At 36.2% G+C, this 15272-nt stretch overlaps 1 non-coding gene across 1 annotated transcript; it reads left to right on the plus strand.

Annotated features, from left to right (window-relative positions):
* The first annotated feature begins 9406 nt into the window (after window positions 1-9406).
* On the plus strand, window positions 9407-9513 carry LOC128035648 (small nucleolar RNA R71). The gene has a single exon (XR_008192200.1). It is a non-coding gene; the product is annotated as a small nucleolar RNA R71 (small nucleolar RNA).
* Window positions 9514-15272: the final 5759 nt, after the last annotated feature.

Genomic DNA, 15272 nt, shown 5'->3' on the forward strand with positions numbered 1-15272 from the left:
GGCACAAACATTATAAGCATGAATCAAATAAATATTATTTAATCAAAATAATCATCCTAGCTTAAGCTATCATTGTTGTAAACAAGAATAAAGAACACATAGCAAACATCTTTATATTAAATTAAAGAAAAGAAAGATTAAACCATATTCAGAGTGGCTGTCACCCAAGACTCTGACTGACGAGACTCCTTCGCTTCTTTGCGTTGTTCCTTTGCTGATGGTTCTCCAAGGTGGCCGACCAAGGGATCTTGAAGAGGATAATTTGCTAAATCCTTATGCAAGGATGATGATAGGCGTGAGAGCTAAGAGAGTTGAGAGAGAGGATGAGAGATGAGAGGGATGAGGGATGATTGAAAAAGTGAGAAATGAGCTCTTCTTTATAGGTGAGGCAAGAGAGCTAGTTTGCTAAAAATGGGAGTGTCCATTCTTTGAAACCTCCTCCAAGAGTGGCTGGCCATGAATTGAGGAAATGTGACTGATTTTTCCTTAATTTTTGGTCAATTTGAATGCCACAGCAACTAAGGACTAAGACTCGGTCTCCAACAAATGTTAAGGTAAATCTCTAATTTCTTCAACTCTTCGAGGGCCTTGTATAATTAAACCAAAAATTGGTTTATAATCAGCCATGCGCAGCCAAAAATTGGGTTGACTTGGTCCCCACTTTGGACGGTTTTGCAATTAGAAGAAAACTCTCAGACCTGTCAAAAATAATAGATAGTTTAGATGACCAAATGAATTAATTTAACCACTTTAATTAATGAACTTACTTAATTAATTAAACCCAATTTTATTAATGAAATATTTATAATGAATTATTAAAACATAACATTATATTTTATTATTTAATTTAATCATGCATGACCCACTTCATAGCTTAAAAATATAATATGCTTAAATTAATATAAAATAAGCCATTTTATGCATGAAAACTATATAGTAAAACATAAAATCACATTTTAATAATTTTTATGTCCTAATTTCATATTTTCACATATTTCATTAATTTATTAAACAATTACTTGGTTTTACAAAAATTTTAAGTAAAAGGGTGATGAATCATATAGGAAAAATCATATATATTTTTCTGTTTACACACCCCCAAACTTAAATCATTGCTTGTCCCGAGTAATGTTCATGCACAGCACAAGGTCTTACTAAGGCAAATTTTGCTAAGAGTGTAAGTAGCATCAATCTTCGTCTCATAATCATGCATCAACAAATTCATGGTCATAAATCTTCTTTATTAACAAGTAACTCATATACAAACATTTTGAAAATTTTATTCTAAGTTTCAAGATATGCCAACATGAATCATAGTTTGCATGTACGTCACAACCATAGATAATATTCTTCATTCAACACAATTTCTCATCAATCAATCAAACAATCATAAGGCTTATTTATGATCTTCATATGTTGAACTTAATACTTCCTCTCTACTAATGTAGGCGACATAATCATCAAATCAATAGGTCTTTTATAAGGTTGTAATGGGGATTGGTTTAAAGGTAGGGATTTTAAGAGATGGGACATTTCAGTTTCAAAAATCTTAACCTTTAACTTTTCCTGGATTTCAAGATCATGACTTGTGATGCACCCTTGGACATACTGATACGACCTGCCCTTGGGAATGGCCATTGTTTTAGCCTACAAGCGAGGCTCGTCCTATTTGCAAGCTGGACGTAGCTAAATTTTTATTTTGTGGAGCTGCATTTAGCTTGTTTTCAGCTCAATTTCAACTCAAGTCAGTTATGATTCAGCTGCATATTATTATTAAGACCTTATTATAGTAGCTGAAATAATCATTTGAGTCATTTAATTAGTTTATTACAGCTCAATTAATTTTTGCTTTTTAATTGGTCTCAAATCTGGACAATTTAATTATGCATGTCAATTGTGTTTTTCTTACATGTTATTAAGTCAAATTAATTTCCTACAGCTTATAAATATGTCTTAATACATGTTTTAATGTTCTTGTCCAAACTGAATTAATTAGACTTAGTTTAATTAATTGTATCTTGTTATAATTATATGGATTAATGTTGTCTAAATTATGTTTTTAATATGTTTCAGCTGAATAATGATTAACTAAATCCATTTGTTCATGTTGTGTAGGTTGGCCGAATGTGGATGGAAGCATTTAAGCTAGGTTCATGAACCATAGGTTCAATGAATGTGGTGTTACATGCATGAAGAATGTTCAGCTGATTTTAAATGATTCAAGAACCAGCATAATGCCGTTCACACATGAAGTTCACACTCTTGGCTTTTCGGTTTGGAATGTTCACACATGATGACTCTTTGAAACCGAAAGTGTTCACACTTCATTTGGCCGTTCGAATCCTCTTAATGGTGGTCACTTTTCAAGAAAAGATACAACTTAAATGAGCTCATTTATGTACATTGGCCGAATCTAACTCCTTCATGCATCAATCAAAGTGGCTAAGGTGCAATGAGAGTTCTAGAAGCTTATCAAGTTCAGCCGAATCTATTTTGCACATTTAAGTGGTTCATTTGCTTACTCTTTAAGGATTGTAAGAGACCATTCGGCTAGCTTAGGAGATTATTATAAATAGCTGAATTTTTACTTTGTATGGACTTTTTGAAACTTTATCGAATTGCTGTCAAAATTTAGAGAGGATTCTTCTCTTAAATTTCGTCCAAAAACTTCGTTGACTTATCTAAGTAGTTACTGGCGTCAACCGTTTTTGTTCAATCGAACTTATCACGTTTACGTGTGGCGTTCAACCCAAATTATACCAAGGTTCCTATCTGATCTAGATAGTGGGTCAAGGTTTCCATTTTAGTTTTCAAAATCAACTTTAGAACCTATAAGTCTCGGGTCAACCCTTAACAAAGAGTTGGTTCATTCTTGTTCTCAAGTTACTGTTTTAAATTCAAACACCAAGTTTTCTATTCTTTCATAGCCAACCCTTATACATTCAATTAACCTTCTTTCATAAACCTATCCATTGACACCCATAAGCCCTATTTAGCCTAAATCTGACTTCAATTCAAACTCAAACGATTCTTCCCTGTTTTAACGATCGGGCAACAATACGACTCGAATTCATCAACGAGGCCGGGTCACATCACATACTGCCGCTTCAGATTTGCTTGTGTTTTACCACGGGCCCTTAAGCAAAGTGAAGTGATTAATGATGGGAAATAAGCACTTCCTGCCTTCTTTTTAGCATAATCGTGAATTTCCTTGAGGATAATTTTCCCAACATTAATGGACTTTTCTGTCAAAATTGCATATAACAAGAGCATTCGTTCCATCGAGATGGTGGAACTATGTGAGATAGGCATAAAACTGTAGTGAACAAAATAGAACCATACCTTTGCTACTGGTTTTAAATATTCTCTTCGACAAGAATGGCTCCCATACTTTCTTATAATCCATTAAGATCCCGGATTTGTCACAACACATGCACTTATTGAAGAAAATCCCAATTGATATTGTTCATCATAGGGTAGTACTCATCTTCTTCAACATCAGGTAAATTAAACAAATCATTGATGGACTTAGAAGTAAGAGATACCTTTTTCTTTCGAACGATGACTTCAGTAGCATCTTGTGTAGTCAAACTAGTATAGAATTCTCAAACTAGTTCATCATCGGGAAGTGAACGAGCATCACAAAATCGTTCCCACTTGAGAGCATTGATTAGCTTTCTAATCGGCACAGGGACAACCATCACATCATTGCTCTTTAGGTTAAAACCCTTTTCCGGCATCGTAGGTTGATGCTTGAAAATTGAATCAAATCGCTCTTTCACTTCTTCATCGATCAAAATTGGGTTTTCCAGAGTAGTTTTTGACGATCTAGTTCTTTTGCGAGACATGGTATTTTCCCAAAAATTGGGTAAAGTTTCTACTTGTAGAGGCAAAAGAGATTGGCAAAAGGTGGAACTTGCTTCGGCAAACTTTGTGACGGTGAAGGAGTTGCGGCGACGACAACAACGTGCGACAGTAATGGTGGTATGTGGTGGTGATAACGGCTGCGTGCAGTTGTGACGTCGATGCTTCGACAATTCTCTTGTGGTGGTACTAGGTAGTTTCGGCTAAAGAAAAGAAAAGGGCTAGAGATTCCTTTCGGGATTTGAGGCTAACGACACAAAAAGAGAGATTTTATGGAATTTTAGGGTGTAAGCAAATTAATTTGAGGGATATGAAAATTTAGTAGAATGGAGAGGGTTTATATAGGGAAAAATTAGGGCAACATGTAGCAAAAATTTAGCTAAATTAAAGTTACTTGGGCGGAAAGTAATGGGTGTGACGACAAAGCCTATTTTTTCCCTCCTTTTTTCTATCTTGGGCCTCTAACTCAGACTTTATCTCACTAAAAAAAACTTATTAGTACTTGGGTCAAATTTGACCCCCTTTATTAACATAAAAATTTAAATTTTAACAAAATAATTTAAACTAGAAAAACATTTTAAAACCTAATTACAAGATTTCTTCTTAACAAATTACATTAAATTAATTCCTAGGAAAGGTTGAAAGGGTCACAGCGATCCCGCTTAAGTTCCAATCTCCTTAGACAAAATTAATTAAATGAACTTAATTAAGAAAATAAATTCTAATTATTTATTTATTTACAAGACGAGTTTATGAAAAGTCAAGGTTCTATTAATTTGAACAAAGATTCAACTCGCTCAACTTCACCATCCCAGTAGTGTTTGAGATGTTTACTATCAACTTTAAACGTACCTTCGTAATTGTCGTACAATTCAATAGCCCCATAAGAATAAACTCGGCGGATAGTATAAGGTCCTTTCCATCGAGATTTCAGTCTCCTAGGAAATAACTTCAGCCTTGAATTAAGCAACAACACCTTCTAACCTTCTTTAAACTCGCGAGGTTCTATATGACTATCATGCCATCTCTTTGATCTTCTTTACACATTTTGGCATTCGCATAGGAAAACAACCTCAACTCTTCCAACTTATCAGGTTGTAACATCCTTCTCTCACCGGAGTGCTTAAGATCAAAATTTAATTGCTTCAAAGCCCAGTGAGCTTTATTCTCCAATTTTAATGGCAAATGACATTCCTTTCCAAAGACCAATCGATAATGAGTCATTCCTAACAGAGTCTAGAATGTTGTTCGATAGGCCTATAATGCATCATCGAGCCTTCGAGACCAATCTTTTCTGTTAGGGTGTACTACCTTTTCAAGGATACCTTTGATTTCACAGTTCACTCTTTCAACTTGTCCATTAGACTAGGGGTGATAGGCAGTAGCAATCTTGTGTTTCTCATCATATTTTTCAAGCAACCATTTAAGCCATTTGTGTCATAGCTCTTGGTGTCCCAAATCGTGTAAACACATGCTTATGTAGGAATCGCATGACTACCTTAGCATCATTTGTAGGGCATGCTTCAGTTTCAACCCACTTGCATTCATAGTCCACATCAACTAAGATGTATTTGTTCCCACATGAAGAAGGAAATGGGCCTAAGTAGTCAATGCCCCATACGTCGAACAATTCAATCTCCAAAATATTTTTCAAGGGCATCTCATTCCTCCTTGATATATTTCCGGTTGTTTGGAACTTATCATAGTTCTTCACATAAGCGTAAGCATCTTTAAATAGTGTAGACTAAAAGAAACCTGCTTGCAAAATCTTTGCTGTAGTACGTGAACCACCAAAGTGTCCCCCACTTGGAGATGAATGGTAATGATATAAGATCTCAGCAATCTCACTTTCAGCTATACACTTTCGGATTATATTATCTGCACACTGTTTAAACAAAAATGGAACCTCCCAAAAATAATACCGACTATCATGAAGGAATTTTTTCCTTTGTGGGTATGTCATTTCTCGAGGAATTATTCCACATGCAAGATAATTGGGAAAATTAGAAACCAGGGTATTTCATGAATTCAACTTACCTCAAGTAAGTGCTCATCTGGGAAATTCTCATTGATAGGCACACCAGACTGGGTTACCTTATCTTGCTCCAACCTCGACAGACGATCAGCTACTTGATTTTTGACACCTTTTCTGTCTTGGATCTCAAGGTCAAATTCTCAGAGTAAAAGTATCCAACGAATTAGCCTTGGTTTTGCATCTTTCTTCGTGAGCAAATATTTAATGGCCGTATGGTCAATAAATACTGTAACTTTGGTACCTATAAGATATGAACAAAAATTTTCAAAAGCAAAAACTATAGCAAATAGTGTCTTTTCAGTTACCGTATAATTGAGTTGGGCTCCCGTCAAGGTTCTACTTGCATAGTAAATGGGGTGGAATACTTTATTTCTTCTTTGACCCATCACAGCTCCAACAGCATAATCACTTGTATCGCACATCAACTAAAAAGGTGAGTTCCAATCAGGCGTAACGATCAATGGGGCTGCAATTATCCGATTCTTTAGATCTTCAAAAGCTTCCAAACATGCTTTGTTGAAATTGAACACTGTATCTTTCTCTAACAACAAACACAGCGGGATAGAAATTTTTGAGAAATCCTTGATAACCCTTCGGTAAAAATCGGCATGGCCTAAGAAACTTCTGACTCCCTTCACATTAATTGGGGCCGATAATCTTTCAATTACGTCCACCTTTGCTTTGTCAACTTCAATTCCTTTCTTTGAGATCTTGTGACCTAAGACAATTCCTTCATTGACCATAAAATGACATTTTTCCCAATTAAGGACAAGATTCGTCTCTTCGCATCTCTTCAGTACCTCAGCCAAATTACTCAAACAGATATCATAAGTGTTACCAAAAATAGAAAAATCATCATTGAAAACCTCGACGAAATTTTTGACCATATCAGTAAATATTGCCATCATGCATCGTTGAAAAGTTTCAGGTGAATTGCATAAACCAAAAGGCATTCGCCTAAAAGCAAACGTACCATACAAACAATTAAAGGTTGTTTTATGTTGGTCCTTCGGGGCTACAACTATTTGGTTATATCCCGAATAGCCATCTAAAAAATAATAGAATTCATTACCTGCTAGTCGATCTAACATCTGATCCATAAAAGACAACGAAAAATGGTTTTTTCGAGTGGCTTTGTTCAGCTTTCTGTAATCAATACAGATTCTCCAACTGGTAACAGTTCTCATTGGAATTAACTCCTTATGCTCATTTTCAACAATCGTGATTCCACCCTTCTTCGGCACACACTGCACTGGACTTACCCACGAACTATTTGAAATAGGATAGATGATTTCTGCATCTAACCATTTGATCACTTCCTTTCTCACAACTTCTTTCATAATAGGATTGAGCCTCCTTTTCCCATCAATTCGAGCTCTTTCACCTTCTTTTAAAATAATTTTATGCATGCAAAATGAAGGGCTTATACCTCGAATATCAGCTATGCTCCAACCAATCGCGTTCTTAACTTTCTTTAGAACAACAATTAATCACTCCTATTGATCTTTTGTCAGCACTGTTGAAATAATCACATGCAAAGTAGAACAATCACCTAAATACACATATTTCAAATGGAAAGGAAGTAGCTTTAGTTCGAGTTTAGGTGGTTCTTCGATTAAAAACTTGGGTTGCACAAATTCTCTAACTTCCAACTCCAATGGTTCAAACCGTGTGGATTGAATATAATTTCTTGGATTGGCTTTCATCAAAGCCATGTTTTCTTCACCTTCTTCATCCTCCAAAGGGTCAAGATCTAAATCTTTCTCCAATGGATCATCTTCAAAATTGCTTTCCAAAGATACCAAGGTTTCTATGTCTTCCATAATTGAACACTCCTTTGTCAGATCGGGAAATTTTATTTCTTTAAGAATGTTAAAGTTCACCTGATCGTCTTGAACTCACATGGTGAGATCACCTTTCTGCACATCAATTAACATTCTTCCCGTGGCTAGGAAAGGTCTCCCAAGGATAATTGGTACTTCCTTATCTTCTTAAAAATCTAAAATAATGAAATTAGTAGGAAAAATAAATTTATAGACTCTTACCAAAACATCCTCGATCTTTCCTTCGGGATATGCTAAAGATCGATCTGCTAGCTGAAGCGTCACAGTTGTAGGTCTTACTTCACCTATTCCTAACATCTTGAAAATAGACTTAGGCATTAAGTTGATACTCGCTCCTACGTCACACAAAGCTTTACCACAGTAAGATTCACCAATGTTACAGGGAAAAGTAAAGCTTCCTGGGTTTTTCAATTTTGGTGGCAGTTTGTTTTGCAGGAACGCACTGCACTCCTTTGTCAAAGCAACAATCTCATACTCACTCAGTCATTTTTTCTTAGATAATATATCATTCATAAACTTCACATAATTTGGCATTTGTTCTAAAGCCTCCAACGGAATATTGATGTGTAATTGCTTCAGAACATCCAAAAACTTCTTGAATTGCACCTCCTGTTTCTACTTGTGTTGCTGCAATCTTTGCGGATATGGAGGTGATGGAACTTTCGATTGAACCGGACAACTTTTCTGAGTAGGTAAATCTGCATCCAAAGAGGATGTTAAAATATCTGAATTCACTAGGTCAGGGTTTACCTTGTTAGACTTTGCAGATTCTGATTCCTTTGGTGTAGGAAGTTCAACAGCTGGTTGACTTTCCTCCTTTTTCAACATGCTCATCATCGACATCAATCAATCGGGGTTCTAGAGTCTTTCCACTCGCAATGCCACTGCCTTGATATGTTCTTTACCCAAATTTATTGGATTCTCAGTATCGCTCAGCAAGGTTCCTTGCGGTCTATTACGAAGCTCCGTAGCTAACTGACCCATTTGGTTTTCCAAATTTTTCAGTGTTGCTGCTTGGCTTTGGATCGAAGCGTCATTCTTTGCCATGTACGCTTTCAACAAGTTATCCAAACTGTTTGATGCCTCAGCTTGAGGTGGTTTTAGAGCTTGCTGATTAAACCCTTGAGATTGGTTGGGTCTTTATTGCAATAAGTTTTTGTTCGATCCATTTCCTTGGTTACTCCAAGAAAAATTAGGATGATTATGCCATGAAGGATTGTAGAAGTTGGACTGAGGTCCTTGTCCACTCCTATTTTGATATTGGTTCCCCACATAGTATTCTAACTCAGGGTTTGATGAACAAATCTTAAAAGAATGGCCTTCCCCACAATACACACAGGAAATTACTTCAAAAGGACTTGGTGGCTGAGCTGCAAAATTATTAGTGCTATTAGTGGTTAACTGTTTTAACATAGAGGAAATAGACGATACCTGAGCCGATAATTAAGTGAAAGAGTCAACTTCATGAACTCCAAAACCTTATCTTCTTGAAGTTGTTCGATTTGTTGGCCATGGATAGTTATTACTCGCGATCCTCTCGATGATCTCATATACCTCATTATAAGACTTAGACAAAATTACACCATTAGCGGAAGCATCTACCATCAATCTTGTATGTGCGTTGAGACCATTATAGAATGTCTCCAACTAGATACAATGAGGAATCCCATGATGAGGACACTTACGAAGTAACTCCTTGAATCGCTTCCAAGCCTCATACAAAGACTCATTATCCAATTGCTGGAAAGTTGTGATCTCGTTCCTCAACTTAGCGTTTTTGCTAGGTGGGAAATACTTAACCAAAAATCTCTCTGCTAATTCTTTCCATGTAGATATGGAACTTGGTGGCAATAAATTGAGCCATGCTCGTGCTCAATCTCGCAATGAGTACGGCAACAACTTCAACCTCAGTGCGTCTTCAGTCACACCGGCTATCTTGAATGAATCACTCACCTCCACAAACAATCAAAGGTGGAGATATGGATCTTTTGTGAGCATACCACTAAATTGGCCCACCATTTGTAGCATTTGAAACATCACTAGTTTCAATTCAAACTAGGTTGCCTCAATATTTGGCCTTCTAATTCCTGGGTTTAACTCGCTAAAAAGTGGCACAGCATATTTTCTGATGCATCGATCCCTATCATCGGCAATGAGGGTGGGATTTCGTACATAATCAGCTTAATTACCTTGGTCTTGAGTCTGATTTCCAAGGTCCATCTTGACTTCTCTTAGAGCTGTTCGTTCACGTCTTCTTTGTCTGAAAGCTCGCTCAATTTCAAGGTCTACAGGGAGTAAATCAATAATTCGATCTATGCTTATAAACACCTGAAAAGAAAATAAAAAAATAAAAAGAATAAGTCAATAATGTTAGAAATAAATCAAATTGATAATAAATAATTTCACGAAAAAATGACTATGGCAACTGTTGACAATCCCCGGCAACGGCACCAAAAACTTGTAACGATGGGGTTTGTGCAAGTGTACACAGTCCTAAGTATGCAAACTATATGAATGAAATAGATTTTAGCAAAATTTAACACAATTTGCAACAATTATAACATAAATAAACTAGGACAATTACTTTAATTAAACTCAATTTATTATCATCATGCTGAATAATATTCGGAAAAACATTCCATGGCAACTCGATCTTTCATGAGTTTGGAAACCAAATTAGGTCCTTTCCAAATCCTTTACTTAGTAAATACGCATTTTACTGGTCATTATTTACTAAGGGTTTCTTACGATTCGTGTGAGGTAACAGGGACGTGTTACGTTTGAAACAATTTAATCACACAAATCTAAAAACTATGCAGATAACAGAGCCTGGTTAGGGTTGTTATGCAACCTACAATTTAATCGGGTTAGGATCTAAATTAAGCATGCACATTTCAATTATGCGTCCATTAGTCGTCGTCTGGTTAGGATCGCTCAGCCAATTCAGGTGCATTTCAATCACGTATAAATGAAATACAAACTTCATTTTAATTGAAAACATGATCGATTGAGGCACAAACATTATAAGCATGAGTCAAATACATATTATTTAATCAAAATAATCATCCTAGCTTAAATAAAATTAAGCTATCATTGTTGTAAACAAGAATAAAAAACACATAGCAAACATATTTATATTAAATTAAAGAAAAGAAAGATTAAACCATATTCAGAGTGGTTGTCACCCAAGACTCTGACTGAAGAGACTCCTTATCTGATGGTTCTCCAAGGTAGCTGACCAAGGGCTCTTTAAGAGGCTAATTTGCTAACATCCTTATGCAAGGATGATGATAGGTGTGAGAGCTAAGAGAGTTGAGAGAGAGGGTGAGAGATGAGAGGGATGAGGGATGAGGGATGATTGAAAAAGTGAGAAATGAGCTCTTATTTATAGGTGAGGCAAGGGAGCTAGTTTGCTAAAAATGGGAGTGTCGATCCTTTGAAACCTCCTCCAAGAGTGGTCGGCCATGAATTGAGGAAATGTGGCTAATTTTTCCTAGATTTTTTTGTCAATTTGAATGCCTCAACAACTCAGGACTAAGACTCGGTCTCCAACAAATGTTAAGGTAAATCTCTAATTTCTTCAACTCTTCAAGGTCCTTGTATAATTAAACCAAAAATTGGTTTATAATCAGCCATGTGCGGCCGAAAATTGGGTTGACTTTGTCCCCACTTTGGACGGTTTTAAAATTAGAAGAAAACTCTCAGACCTGTCAAAAATAATAGATAGTTTAGAGGACCAAATGAATTAATTTAAGCACTTTAATTAATCAATTTACTTAATATATTAAACCAAATTTTATTGATGAAATATTTATAATGAATTATTAAAATATAACATTAATTTTTTATTTAATTTAATCATGCATGGCCCATTTCATAACTTAAAAATATAATATGCTTAAATTAATATAAGATAAGCCATTTTATGCATGAAAACTATATAATAAAACATAAAATCACATTTTAATAATTTCTATGTCCTAATTTCATATTTTCACATATTTCATTAATTTATTAAACAATTACTTGGTTTTGCAACAATTTTAAGTAAAAGGTGATGAATTATATATGAAAAATCCTATATATTTTTACATTTACAGTCATCCATTACTAATGCAACCTAAATCATTAATCAAAGAATTGAAGGTACAACATTTAGTCAAATTTATCCAACTCATTCATTAATAGTTCACATGATTTAAGAATTAAGTATCGAATGTAACAAAAATTTTCAAACACATTTTTATTAACCACAAATAAACTTTGCATGTTTCATTAAAAAAATATTTTTGAAATGTGGGAGTATTTCCAAAACCCATATGCATTCCCCCAAACTTAAAGTTTGTATTGTCCCCAATGCACTAACATTAAAATGCAATGACAATAAAAATGCAACGACAATGCTCACTAACAAAATGAAAATTACAGTTACATGCAATGCATGAACATTAAAATGCAATGACAGTAAACATGCAACGACAATGTTCACTAATAAGATGAAAATTACAGCTACATGCAATGCTTGAATACTACAGCTAAAACTTAAAATAAACGAACTCAATTTTCCTCGGTCGTCAATATGGCTGCCCGATGTTTCTTCTTCCTCCTCTTTTCTCCTCTTTCTTGCGCTTTTTGTCTTTGGAGCGCTTTCTCTTCTTTTCTTCGGGCTTCGTACGGTCCTCGAATCGCTCCTCAGTTTTCGGCGTTGCCCCAGCATCATCTACTACTTCTTGTGTAGGAGGGGACACCTTGAATGGTCCAGTATAAACAATTATCGCTAATGAGTTGTGGTCCTTCTCATTTGTTACCTCTGTAGCTTCCACCTGTTTAGCTCCATCTCGCTCTAGATTACCAGTAGTTGCACCCACAAACTTGGATGCATTGACAGTGTTCTCAGCATATTCTTTCTCAGTAGCATCTTTCTCAGTATTTTCTTCCTCGACCTTCTCGTTCAAAACTACAACACGGACTTCCTCCACTTCCACATCAACTTCCTCCTCAATAACAAGTGCCTCCTGACCAGCAATGAAGTCACCCTCGACCAGGCTATCAATCCTTCACAGGTACTTCTCACCGTCCCTTGAGTCCTCTTGTTTCTCAACTTTAGAGACGTGCACAATGGTAGGGGATTCCACCGATCTATCTCAGTCCCCTAAGTCATCTTCCTTAGATGAGGGTTCATAATCTCAAATGATCAGTGAGAACACTGGATATTCTGGGAGTGGGGTCGGGCTTAATTGACTTAATGTGGCTACAATAGAGTTGTTATAGGCCCTGGTATAAGCATAGAACAAATTTTATAATCTGTCCATATCCTCTATTGTAGCTACAAGCCTAATCTGCTTATTGCTAATAGAATTGGCCAACTTCTCAATTTCCTGCACTTTGCGCAACAACGATGTCTCTGCAGTCAGGTTTGTTCTCGTGGTTTTTTCCTTGGTTTTGCCCTTTTTTGTCTTGCTGGTCTTTGCTGCCTTCATTGCTAATGTATCTTTTCCACGATCTATTCTTTCAATAGAGGCTTCATTTATCGAGCCTTTATTCTCCAGGACGTGTTCATCATCACGGGGCATGATCGCATCCTGCTGGCACAGTAGCATCACCAATGATGGGAAAACCAAAATTCCAGTTTGCCTTGCGGCGCAGTCAGTAATTTCCTGGTGGAGTATTACACCAACATCAATTTTTCTACCCTTTACAATTGAATGTATCAGGCACATTCTATCGAGGATAACTGTGGTTTTGTGAGTATAGGGCAGTAGCCTGCAGTTGAGAAAATGAAACCAGATTTTACTTTGCAGTGTCAGGAAGCGGCGGTGCATCGTATAATTCTTTTGATGTGAACCCATCCACAATGCTCCTTAGACATATAAATCCTTCACCAACAGGTCCCTTTTGTCGTCTGTGATATCCTTAATACACTCAGAGTGTTCATCTACATCTATTTTAATGTTATACAGCTCATTGATTTTTTTAGCATCCCATGGGATTAAGCCTTCTTGAACAAAGATAAACTCAAACTCATGGTCATAAAGGTTAGCGGAAAAATCACATACCAATGAAAGAGAATAGCTTCCAGGATACGTGCAGAAAGTCTCCCACTTCAGCTTAGAGATGGTTTTGTAGACTTGCTTGCCCAAGTCTTGTTGTTGCGAAAGAAGAATGCCTTGTTCTGGGTGGAAGTTTCGCTTCAAAATGTTGTCTTGGAACCAATCCTTGGCCACTTTCATTAAAAAGATCACCGGCTCTTTTTTCTCCGTTAGCATGGAGAATTCTGATTCATGAACTGCAATTGTAGAGAAGTGTTCTTCAAGAGGCCTGGTGGCCTTCTTGACTGATCCTCTCTTTCTTGCCATATTTTGTTTCTCTGTGGAGTGAAGATGGTTTCAACTTGTAAAGGTACGAACTTGGGGAAGAGGAAGTGAATAAAAATGGCTGCTTTGTATGTGCTACAATTGGCACAGTGAAAAGGGGATTTATAGCGAGCAAAAGAAGATGGAAAGGCGTGACTTTTGTGAAGGGAAATAGAGCTAATGGGAATAAATATGTCTAATGAGAATTGCGCCCTCTCAGACAGATCAGATGGCTAGGTGACTTTTAATCAAACGGTGGGATCTAAAATTTCTGATATGCCCTCATTCTTGATGAGTCATAAGTGATAGTACAATAGTACGAACTGCGTTGATGATAAGCCCAAGTGCTTCGATAATGGTACCTAATTATTCTAAAAAAAAAGTAAAACAAAATTGAACAGAAACAAAAATAAAATAAATTTACATAATAAATTTCATTAGAACTAAAATTTTTCGACAAATTTAATGGTTTCTGCTTGCTTTTGATAAATATTCCCAAGATAATGTTTCAATTGCTTTCCATTCACTCTGAACTGGTATCCATCATGTAAATCTCTGATTATGACCGCACCATGAGGAAATACTTTGACAACTTCGAATGAACCAGACCAACGAGAGTTCAATTTACCCAGGTGCAATTTCAGTCTAAAATTGAATAATAAAACTTGTTAACTCGCGATAAATTGTCGCTGCAAAATAATTTTGTCATGCCAACGTTCGATTTTTTCCTTGGAAATTGCAGCGTTTTCATAGGCATTTCGCCTAATCTCTTCCAGTTCAGTGATATCCAACAACCTTTTCTTTCAAGCAGCTTCATAGTCTATGTTCACTTACTTAATTACCCACATTGCTTTGTGCTCCAGTTCAACTGGAAAGTGACATGGATTTCCCCAAAACCAATTGATACGGCGACATCCCCAATGGAGTTTTTATGCGTCCGCAATGCCCATAAAGTGTCATCCAGTCTGGAAGACCAATCTTTTCTTGAAGGGTTCACAACCTTCTCAAGAATGTTTTTAATTTGTCGATTCGATACTTTAGCTTGTCCATTATTTTGTGGATGATAGTAGAAACCATTCTATGATTAACTCATATCTCTTCATTGTGGATGTCACTTGGTTGAAATGAAAATGTATACCTTGATCACTAATCAATGCCTTTGGTGTGCCAAAGTGG

This window comes from Gossypium raimondii, chromosome 12 (assembly GCF_025698545.1).
Source record: "Gossypium raimondii isolate GPD5lz chromosome 12, ASM2569854v1, whole genome shotgun sequence".
Classification (NCBI taxonomy): domain Eukaryota; kingdom Viridiplantae; phylum Streptophyta; class Magnoliopsida; order Malvales; family Malvaceae; genus Gossypium; species Gossypium raimondii.